The following is a 10,519-nucleotide window of genomic DNA, read 5'->3' on the forward strand; positions in this document are numbered from 1 at the left end:
ACACAAATATTTTAATGCTTCTTTTTAAAATTCTAAGTTCCATTTTGATGTTACAGACTCATAAAATAATATTGCAGAGGTTACTCACCATTAGGGAAATTTCGTGTCTGACAAAAACTGTGTCAAAGCAGGGGAGAACAGATTAATTCTTTTCTAAAAATGGTGTTAAGATAATTGCTTACTGGCATGGAAAAGGACAAAATGAAAGCATACTAATATTCAAAGAAAACACGGATAAGTTCTTCTGTAACTGAGAACTGAAAAGAACTTTTCTTAAATATGAGTCAAAAAATCTAGAAGGGAAGTGGGTGTCGTGGCACAGCAGGTTAGGCGTGGGGTTGGGCTGCCCACATCCCGTATTGGAGTGCCAGTGCAAGGTCCAGCTACGCTGCTTCTGACCCAACACCTGCCAAAGCATCCGGGGAGGCAGCAGATGGAGCCTCCTCAGGTGCTGGGGCTCCTGGCGCCCACAGAAGAGACCCGGCTGAGCGCTGGGACCCTGGCTTCAGGCTGCTCCGGCCCTGGCGACAACGTCATTTGGGGAGTGAATCAGCCTTTGGAAGATTTGTGCTGCTCTCGCTCTCTCTCTCTCTCACACATTTTTGTTTTTACCCTGAAAATATAGTCCACTAGTCAAATTGCTGTGTTTTAAATTCACTGGAGTCAAATACTTTCTGTGCTGTTAAAAAAATCATTCTCCTTCTCTCTCTGTAAAAATGGCTTGGAGCTATGCACAGAGAGTTTTCCAGAAAACCAATGCAAATGGAATTTTAATATAAAGATTTTCAGTATCACTCAGAATAAGAAAAATTAAAATTTTATACTACAGTATTATTCATCAGCTGTTATCTATTTGATAGAGACAAGGTTGACAAGATTTGAAGAATGTTGATAAAAATTAAAATGTTATTGATAAGAAAACTATTGATGGAATTGAAAGTGGTGATAAAATGAAAAAATGCAGTCACAAAAGATGGTACACCAACTGTAGTTGATAATTTAGCAGTGTACAAGGGGAGTTCAAAACGTTTGTGGAAAATTGAATTAAAAGGTATTTATTTTGGTGGAAAAAATTCGAAATCCATGCATATCCAAAAGGCCATGGGAAATGTGTATTAGAAAAAGGCTGTACCTAGCTTTCAAAATTTGTTCACACAAACATAAACTCATCTTTTAATTCCACTTTTCCAGCAATTGTTTGAAGTACCATTGTATAACATAATTTCATGAACATCTAATTTAGAAGTTTGACCTCAGTGGTAGGATAAAATTAGCTTTATACTAAGTGCTGTGGTCCCACCTAACAAAGCTTAAAAGCAAATCTGAAGGGATTAAACTGTTTCCCAGTAACTTAATCCCTGAAAGTCAAAAGCAAAGTGAAACAGATAAATTTAACTAGCAGAGTAAATTTCTTGACAGTCCAGAAAGTATATACTTCAAGTGAATTTAAAACATAGCACTTTGACTATTAGAATATATTTTCAGGATAAAAGCAAAGATAAGAAACTTTAAATGGTTTTGAATAATATTTAAGGCTCCTCTAGAATTATTGTATATACGCATGAATACTTGTAGAGTCATAGCATGCGGTAGAATAAAGGAAAGGAGGGATGATATTAACCAAAATTTTATTGTAAAAAATAAGTAAATATTAAAGGAGTTAAAATCTACAATTCTAAATTTAAATTAGAAATACCACAATGAAGTTATGTATTGTTTTCTCTGAAAACAACAAAAATAAAAACACATTGCTTGCTATAGCCATGGAAGAAGGTTTGATATAATTTCCTATATCAGAAGCAGTGAGCCCCTAGCAGCCATATTTTTTATCCAAATGCCATTTCCCCCTTGAACAATGACAGTAGAATACACGGCTGTTTCTAGGTGTGGAACATTTTGTATCAGCAGTTGACATGCTCTCAAAGATGGGACAATTAGCAGGAAACTGCAGTGAATGAAAACACGTATAATGTTGAATTTGAAAGTTTAAGATAATAATAACAAAACCCAGTTGTTACTTTGGGAAGATGCCCGAGAAATAATATTCTGGAATGTAATAAAGGGAAAGAAGATGAAAATTTATTACATATCTTTTTGATTTCCTCAAAGAAATCAAATAGCTGATGAGATAAATATACATACTTATTAAAAATTCTAATTATTGGGCCTGGCACTGTGGCACAGCAAGTTAACGCCCTGGCCTAAAGCGCCGGCATCCCATATGGGCACCAGTTCGAGATCCGGCTGCACCACTTCCGATCCAGCTCTCTGCTGTGGCCTGGGAAAGCAGTAGAAGATGACCCAAGTCCTTGGGCCCCTGCATCCGCGTGGGAGACCTGGAAGAAGCTCCCGGTTCCTGGCTTCGGATCAGTGCCGTTCCGGCCGTTGTGGCCAATTGGGGAGTGAACTATCGGATGGAAGACCTCTCTCTCTTTCTCTCTCTCTGCTTCTCCTCTCTCTGTGTAACTCTGACTTTCAAATAAATAAATCTTTAAAAAATTCTAATTATTAATACAGAATAATTTAAAAATTAAGTTTCTGGACCCTTCATAAGCAATATAGGTTCTAGTTCATGTTTGGCAAGCATGTGATGCTACCTAAAAAGCGACAGAAAAGTTTATTGGAAAAATCAAGGTGACCTCACCTGAATCCACTCATGTTCCTTACCATCAGCGGGAGGCGCCTGATGCCACTTTGGGGTGTTCCTGCTGAAAAGATGGCCCTAAATTTCTTTAAGTCTCTAGATCTTAGAGGACTGTTAGGGTCTAAAAAAAAGCCCACCGCCCGAGGAACGACTCCAAGAGACTTTTTCTCTCATGCAACCAGCAAAGGGTTAAATTTATTGATCCAACATGTTGGGGCCCTCTGACAAGGACAGAGGAGCAGTGAGGAACTACAGCATAGGGTTTATAAAGGCAAAAACCGCAAAATCGGGAGGGGGGAGAGAATACACGGTTGCTAAGCGGTTGCTAAAATCTTACAATCAGCAATTATGATTTTAAGACATAGACAAATCACATCTTCATTATTAGCCCAGGTAACCCAGGTGCAACCTTTCTACTTTTAAGCTTGAGCAATCATGCTAGGGGGGTTTTGTGCATTGCCAAGGGTGATGTAGTGCACTGCTATTGTCCGACTATTTGAGATCATAGTTTCAGACCAGAGTCTCACGGTGGGGGGGTTGCTTTCCCAGAATGCAGTCTCAAGTGCTCCAAAATGGAGTCCCTACTGTCAAGGTGCTACTTTACTCTGTCTTATTTTCACAGCTGCACCAGGAAGGTTTAAACCTGTAAGCTTAAGCTTAACTTTTGACACCCGTATATATACAATTTTAACTCTTCATTCCCCACTCCTTGTTGTGAGGATCTCTAATCTTAGAGATTATTCGTTTTTGTCTCTTTTAATGTGACATATTGTTGTCTTACAACCATGAGTTTAACATTTTTAACTTGTTCCCACATGAAGGTGATGTGTCTATTTAACATACAAGGTCCTATGGTTACAATTAGGAGTAGAACAATTAAGGGTCCTGTTAGGGCTGACAGTAGAGTAGTAAGCCATGGGGACCAGCCGAACCATGACTCAAACCATCCCTGTTGAGTTTCCCTCTCCTGTTGCCGTTTTTTCAGTTATTTTTTTGAGTTTGACCATGGAGTTTCTAACCACCCCGGTTCAGTCGGCATAAAAACAACTTTTTTTTTTTTTAGGGCCGTGCATAACCCACCCCCATGAAAATGAGATTTAACCCCCGCCTGTTCTGTAATACTGAAATGCAGATACTGGGCTGCATCTGGGAGATTGTGGAAGATTTGTCAGGCAGAAGGGGCAGGGACCTCCACCTGCCAGGTTATCAGGTAGAAGGGGGCAGGGCACGATGCAAAGGCCAGGCTGCCCGTGAAACATTGTCAGGATGACTGAGATGTAGATGCATATGTTGGACACATTAGGCCTTTATGTCACACACACATAAGCTCATAACTGACTTTCTGCCTAATATTTTCCCCTCAAGAGGTAATACCCAAAATTCTTCTTTGGGATTATGGATGGAGTTCCGTTTTCTGTAACTTCTTCGAAGCTGGCATGTGGGCGTCGAGGGGGATTTGGGTATTTCCTCTTGCTACCTGTCTTATGGTGTGCAACAGTGGCCTTGGAAAGACTGTGTTGCTCGGTCCAGAGGGCTGCTCAGGTCATCCAGTGGAATGGGCTGGAAGTCTTGCCTGATGACCATTTGGAGTTTAACAGCTTTTAGTCTGTTAGAGACAAAATGAACAAGGGCATTAAAAACACACTGTGCAAAGAGAAGCATCAAGATTACAGAAGTTAGTGGGCCAAGGAGAGGAAATAGCCAGGATTTCCGGGACCAGATGTCAGGTCAGAAATCCCAGCCCTGCTTGGCCTGGTCCTGGAGCTGTTTGGCTTTTCCCAGGAAAAGTACAAATTTGGGTTTGTGCCTGGCTAGTTTGATTGACCCAGAGATAATATATATATATATATATATATATATATATATATATATATATTTTTGGATATTTAGTAGCCAGTTTTGCTAGGAAGTTAAGCCAATGTACAAGACTAGAGTTTCAGGCTGGGAAAAAGACAGACTAATGAATTATTTACATTAAACCATTTATATTATGGATTATTGTGCACCCCCCTCAAGAGATAGGCCCTTTAAGTCCTCAGTGAGGCCCTGTCCAAATCGGTGTAGGGCTATCTGAGTTAGCTGTTACCGAAAGCCCTGTTTTTAGGAACTGGCAGGGAGGGCTTTCTAAGCTTAATGTTATTGGATAGACTTTTAAGGCCTGGCTGGGTGTGTGAGGCCCAGACCTATCCATGGGGTGCTGGAAGAGAATTGAAAGAGATGCAAATCTCCTTTAAGGGAGGCACCCTGTTGACTTGCATTACATGGCTGGACTAGGAGGAGAGCTGAATAGGAGGCGGATAGAAATAGGCAACTTGCGTTTCACTGACCCTAGGCCATCCCCTCAATAGCAGTGGCTGGAGCTGGAAGCTGGGCAGAGGCTGGGCAGAGCCAAAGGCTTTTTAGCTCGGGGCCACAGGGTCTGTGGTTCTGAACCAGGAGTCCTTCGACACCCAGGGCAGTTCCGTGTCCAGTGGCCGTGCTCTTGGCAGGGCTGACAGAAGGCATTTGCTGTCACGACAGCTGCTTGCCCAGTGCCCTGGCTCCTTATATTAGCAACAGGTGCCATTTGGGGTGCACTGGCCTTGCTGGGTCTCCTTGATGGCAATCACCGTGTAAAGCAGCCATTGATTGGTCTGTTGCCTATCCTCTGCTGCTAGCTTGCTCCTCGTTCTCCTGGTCTCTAATAAAGTAGACCAAGGAGGCAGCCTCTATGATGTTAGTCAAGGGGGTGCTCAACCCAATCCTGATTTTTGGAGATTTTTTTAAATATCAGGGTGAGCTAGAAAAACTATGGTCATGGGCAAATTCTGACACTTAGTATTTTCCTGCGAGTTAAGACCGTGCCCATGAGGAGAACTATGACCCTTTAGGTAAGATCACTGTGGTGACCTGCTTGCATACTTTGAGGTCATCAGTGTAACTTTTTACACCGAAAAATTGATCTAGTTGTCATATTATTTTATAGTTTAACCTTTTTTTGTTGTTGTTGTTGTTGTTTGGGGCCCTATACTGTGGCCAGGCATTATTACAGAAAAGGTCAGTCATCCCTTACATAAGGTCTGGGGATCAAACCGTACATCACAGTGGAGAGTCCTGCAGAACAGTAGTAACTTCCCTTCTAGAAGAGAAAAGAGGAGAAGTGAGGCAGCGAGTTGGGTCTCTAGCCTGACTTTCTGGGCTTTTAGATTTAACTGGCAGTTTAACCAGTGTTTACTGTGTAGCCTGACTTAGAGGAGAAATTGTGGCAGAGGTCTCTGCCATTATTTGGCTTTCGGGTATTTACTGTGTAGCCTGTAGACACTAGAGCTTTCTTGGGTTTCTGGAACCCAGTTTTCTAGCATCTGCCGCATAACCATAACTTAACAGAGACAGTAGAGTACACAATGGATTAACATGAATTTTATGTCTCTTGTTGTCGAATAAACCAGAAATAAAAAAACCTTGTATATAAGAGTTTACATAATTTAGGATTATTTAACAGAGTCAAAAAAAAAGCTTACAGGACCTAACTTTAGAAATGGCAGAGTAACCAAATAAGCAGACACTGTTAAAATAGACGTTACAGTTTTTGCAAAAACAGATTTTAAGATTTATGATTTAGACCATTTTTAGATATTTACTAACATTAGTACACATTTTTATAAAAAAAAAACCATTGTTATAACAGAAGATCAGACTTTAACTTTAGGTTAGTGTAATTTTGGCATTAGCACTCAACTCTGTAAACAATATTTTAAAATTGTAAACATTTTAAAACTTTTTATGACTTGTTTACACCTTTTGAAACTTTATACCCGTAGTTTCTTTTACATAGCCTTGAATTTTCATGTATGGACAACCTATGAGAATACATGTTAACAAACTCAAACAGTTTTTTTTTATCAAACTTGAGATGTTAAAAGTATATATAATATATTTTTTTAAGTTTTACTTAGCACTGATGCCAAGATGACTTAAGACACTGAGTTATTAATGAATATCACACCATTATCTGAAATAAAAGTTAAAATTACATTTTCATGTTTTTAAGTAACATGAGGATAACACCTCCTGGACAGCAAACACTAGTGCATGTTTACAACTTTGAAAAGATCTTCCTCATTAAGAGAAACAAGTTTAAAGCATATCAAAGACATGTAAAACTGAGCAAGCAAGCCACTGAGCAAACCGAAGGGTGTTTGCATTACCTCAGTTTTCTGAACCAATCTGCATTGGCTTACTTTAGTTAACAACATAAAGGCTTGTATACACAGAATTTACTCTTATTTTTATAAGACCACTTTAGCTGGAAAGCAAAAACATAAATACAGTATAGGTCTGACACCATTTATAACATTTTAATATATTTTATATAATTTGAATTGACCCAAGCAGCTGTTACTTTAACAAATTTAGAGTCTCATTCTTTGAGAGTTCCAGGGATCCGGCTGGAAGCCCAAAGTTGGAAGACTCGGTTTAGAATTTAAGCTGTCAGAGAGTCAAACCATTTAGCCAAAATTAGTACATTTCTGATCAGTTGAGTAATCACTCAGACATTAAAAACAGATAAACAATGTAAACAACTTTGCATTGTAGTTTTCCCAATTAAGACTCTAATGGCAATAGAAAAACGCGAAACCTTTAAGACAGGTGAATGCTCTCAGATGAATAACCCATTGTTTAGGTTTTCATTAGCTGCAAAGAGAAAAACTAATCAGGTTGGAAAGGGTTAATGGCTTAAAGTTCTGGCTCCCTTAGGTAAGGCCAGCAGTGGTATTGAATTGGAAATTCCTCCAGGAGAGGAAAAAGAAGCAGCCCTGGCATGGGGGCTCTGCCTAGAGATATTTGGCTATGCCTGCCTGGGTGTGGCAGGCCACATGGACTAGAATAGAGTGCAGAGAAAGGCTGTGTTCCCCCATTTACAGGGAAGACTGCACACACCAGGGCCTGGCAGGACTAACCGTGGGGTTGGGTAAGTGCGCCGTTTTACTAAGAGTGTTGGGAACCTCCTATAATTTAACCAAAACCAGATCAATTAGGACTACTGCAGACACTCAGTCAATTACAACAGATAGTTAACTTTAGCTTTTTTCCAGATTTAGTCCTCAGGCAATCAAAGCTTAGCAACGGTAATAGTTCACAAAAACTTTAAGACGCACCAGAGCTACCATAAGCTGCAAAGACGGAAAACTTTCTGACAGGTTGGAAAGGGTTAACAGGTAACAGGTAACAGCTTTTCCCAGGGTGGAGAGACCTGTGGAATTTCCCTCTCCCTTTCTCCTGGCCAGTGGTACAGGAATGGAGATGAGGAGAGCAAAAGAGTGGAGGAGGGAGCCCCTGGGAGAAGGAGGAAGGCAGAAAGCAATAAAGCTCCTCAGTCTGGGGGCTGAGTGGGGTTTGAAATCTCCTATCGCTCAAGGTTACCCACTACCTAGTTGTCTGAGTTTACCTGAAGGGCCAATATTAGCCTCGACCGAAGCTAAGCCCTGCTCGCGTAGCAGTAGGCAGCGTGACCAGGCGTCCCTCCGAGAGAGAGACCTGATCCTCGGGTCGCAGTCTGGCCGCCGGGAAGCCAAAGCGAGCTCAGGGGGTCTCCAGGCTCTCAGCCAACTGCCCTTCCTAATTTCCCTCCCGTTCCTTACAATCCCTCTGGAGTTTCGGCCGTAGCTAAGCCGTGGCTGGGGGGACTCCGCGTTCTCGGAGAGCTGTGGGGTGCCGGACACTCAACGGTCACTTCCACAGATCCGGTCCCGCTTGAGGGAAGGAATACTGACCTTCGATGTCTTCTTAAAATCCCCGTATGGGTGCCCATGACGGCCAGGCTGGAGAACGGCCTCTTTCACTCGGCTAATGAGTGGTAAATGGAATGAGCCCTCCGGGGGCCAATCCACTCTGAGAGCAGGTCATTTAGAGACACAGAAAGACTGCCACTTTACCTTTTTGACTGACAAAGAAAGGTTATGTGCCTAGTGGCTTACCTCTGACCAATGATTCAAAGTTAGAGACAAAGGTGTAGACACAGTTTGGCCCATGTTAGCAGACAACACAATGTACACAAACAGACAAACAGCGTAGAGAAGCAGTATACAACGACCACACAAATGTCTACCAAACGGGAGCCATCACGGCGTCCCAAAAATGCTTAACAAATACAAAAGACTAACGAGCTCGATCAAATACCAAAGTTTCGGCAGTACAAACAAAATGTGAGTCTCTGCAGTCTATTTCCCTACTGCAGGCAACCCACCAAACAGGAAACACTGGGCGTCCCCAGTTCTCCCTTTCTCCCAGGGCGTCCCCCGGGATGTGGTCTGTGGCTCCGGAGCACGTCTGCCCGCCACAGTCGGGTGGAGCTCTCGCTCGAGCCCGACAACCACGCTGCCGATTACAAACAAATAACAAACCTTACCAAACAACAAATTAAAGTGTACACATTCAATCAAAACAATAGGCGCCTTACTCACCCTGAGAGATATCCGTTGGAGGCGTCCACAGGCAGCAGTCAGATCTCGGTGGGACCTCCAAATGTTAGGGTCTAAAAAAAAGCCCACCGCCCGAGGAACGACTCCAAGAGACTTTTTCTCTCATGCAACCAGCAAAGGGTTAAATTTATTGATCCAACATGTTGGGGCCCTCTGACAAGGACAGAGGAGCAGTGAGGAACTACAGCATAGGGTTTATAAAGGCAAAAACCGCAAAATCGGGAGGGGGGAGAGAATACACGGTTGCTAAGCGGTTGCTAAAATCTTACAATCAGCAATTATGATTTTAAGACATAGACAAATCACATCTTCATTATTAGCCCAGGTAACCCAGGTGCAACCTTTCTACTTTTAAGCTTGAGCAATCATGCTAGGGGGGTTTTGTGCATTGCCAAGGGTGATGTAGTGCACTGCTATTGTCCGACTATTTGAGATCATAGTTTCAGACCAGAGTCTCACGGTGGGGGGGTTGCTTTCCCAGAATGCAGTCTCAAGTGCTCCAAAATGGAGTCCCTGCTGTCAAGGTGCTACTTTACTCTGTCTTATTTTCACAGCTGCACCAGGAAGGTTTAAACCTGTAAGCTTAAGCTTAACTTTTGACACCCGTATATATACAATTTTAACTCTTCAGGACAAAGGAACATGCTGCATAAAACCATGAGGTTGCAATGACTCAGACTCACATGTGGAAAATTTCACAAGACCAACAGTCTGGATTCCTTAATGAATGAATTACAGGAACACACTACATAATGAGCAACTGTGGGTTATCATGTACTCCATGCTCTTAGTTGAATTTTGACTTAAAACATATGTTATATGTTTTATATATACATATAAGGGTACTTTGAACCGTTTATGGGAAAATGGAATTTAAAGATAAGCTTATTTGGTGCATAACCATTTTGAAACCTGTATATAATTTTTGATAGTGTGTTTCTACGAACTTTTGAAGATCTCCTGTATAAAGACAGCTGTATTTCCATAGAGTCATTAAAATAGTCACGGGCTGTAGTTTCAAAAAGACTGCTTCATGCCGGGCATTACAGGCGCTGCAGGGAAGAAGGTGGTCCCTGGCCGCAGCAAACATAAAGTCTAAATGACAAGGGAAACAACCGAGCATGGAGCTTTTTCTACCAACTCATTATCTCCCACCCGTCCTCTACTGATGCACTTCAGAAAGATCTGTAGACTTGTGTTTTTGTGATTTTGAAAAATCAGTGTAAAATAATATAAAATAACTCATTGAATAATTATTAAATTATAATTTGTATTTTGTGATTGAACAAAAATTAATTCATTTCTTTTTTAAGACATTAATGTTGCTATTAGAAATTTTAAAATTTTAGATGCATGTTAGGCTCATTCTTCCCCCCTGATTTGTAAAATATTTGGTATGTACAAGACTTGGTTT

At 41.4% G+C, this 10,519-nt stretch overlaps 1 long non-coding RNA gene across 2 annotated transcripts; it reads right to left on the minus strand.

The window, feature by feature from the left end:
• Nucleotides 1–3,969: 3,969 nt before the first annotated feature.
• Nucleotides 3,970–9,650, minus strand: LOC149121024 (uncharacterized). 2 transcript variants are annotated; one of them, XR_016225517.1, is made up of 2 exons: nt 8,398–9,650; nt 3,970–4,250 (listed from the first exon to the last, which is right to left on the minus strand). It is a non-coding gene; the product is annotated as an uncharacterized LOC149121024 (long non-coding RNA). The 2 variants fall into 2 exon arrangements; XR_016225516.1 differs by having other exon boundaries at nt 5,722–9,650.
• Nucleotides 9,651–10,519: the final 869 nt, after the last annotated feature.

Source organism: Oryctolagus cuniculus, chromosome 18, assembly GCF_051225735.1.
Source record: "Oryctolagus cuniculus isolate XC-2025 breed Fujian yellow rabbit chromosome 18, ASM5122573v1, whole genome shotgun sequence".
Taxonomy (NCBI): Eukaryota; Metazoa; Chordata; class Mammalia; order Lagomorpha; family Leporidae; genus Oryctolagus; species Oryctolagus cuniculus.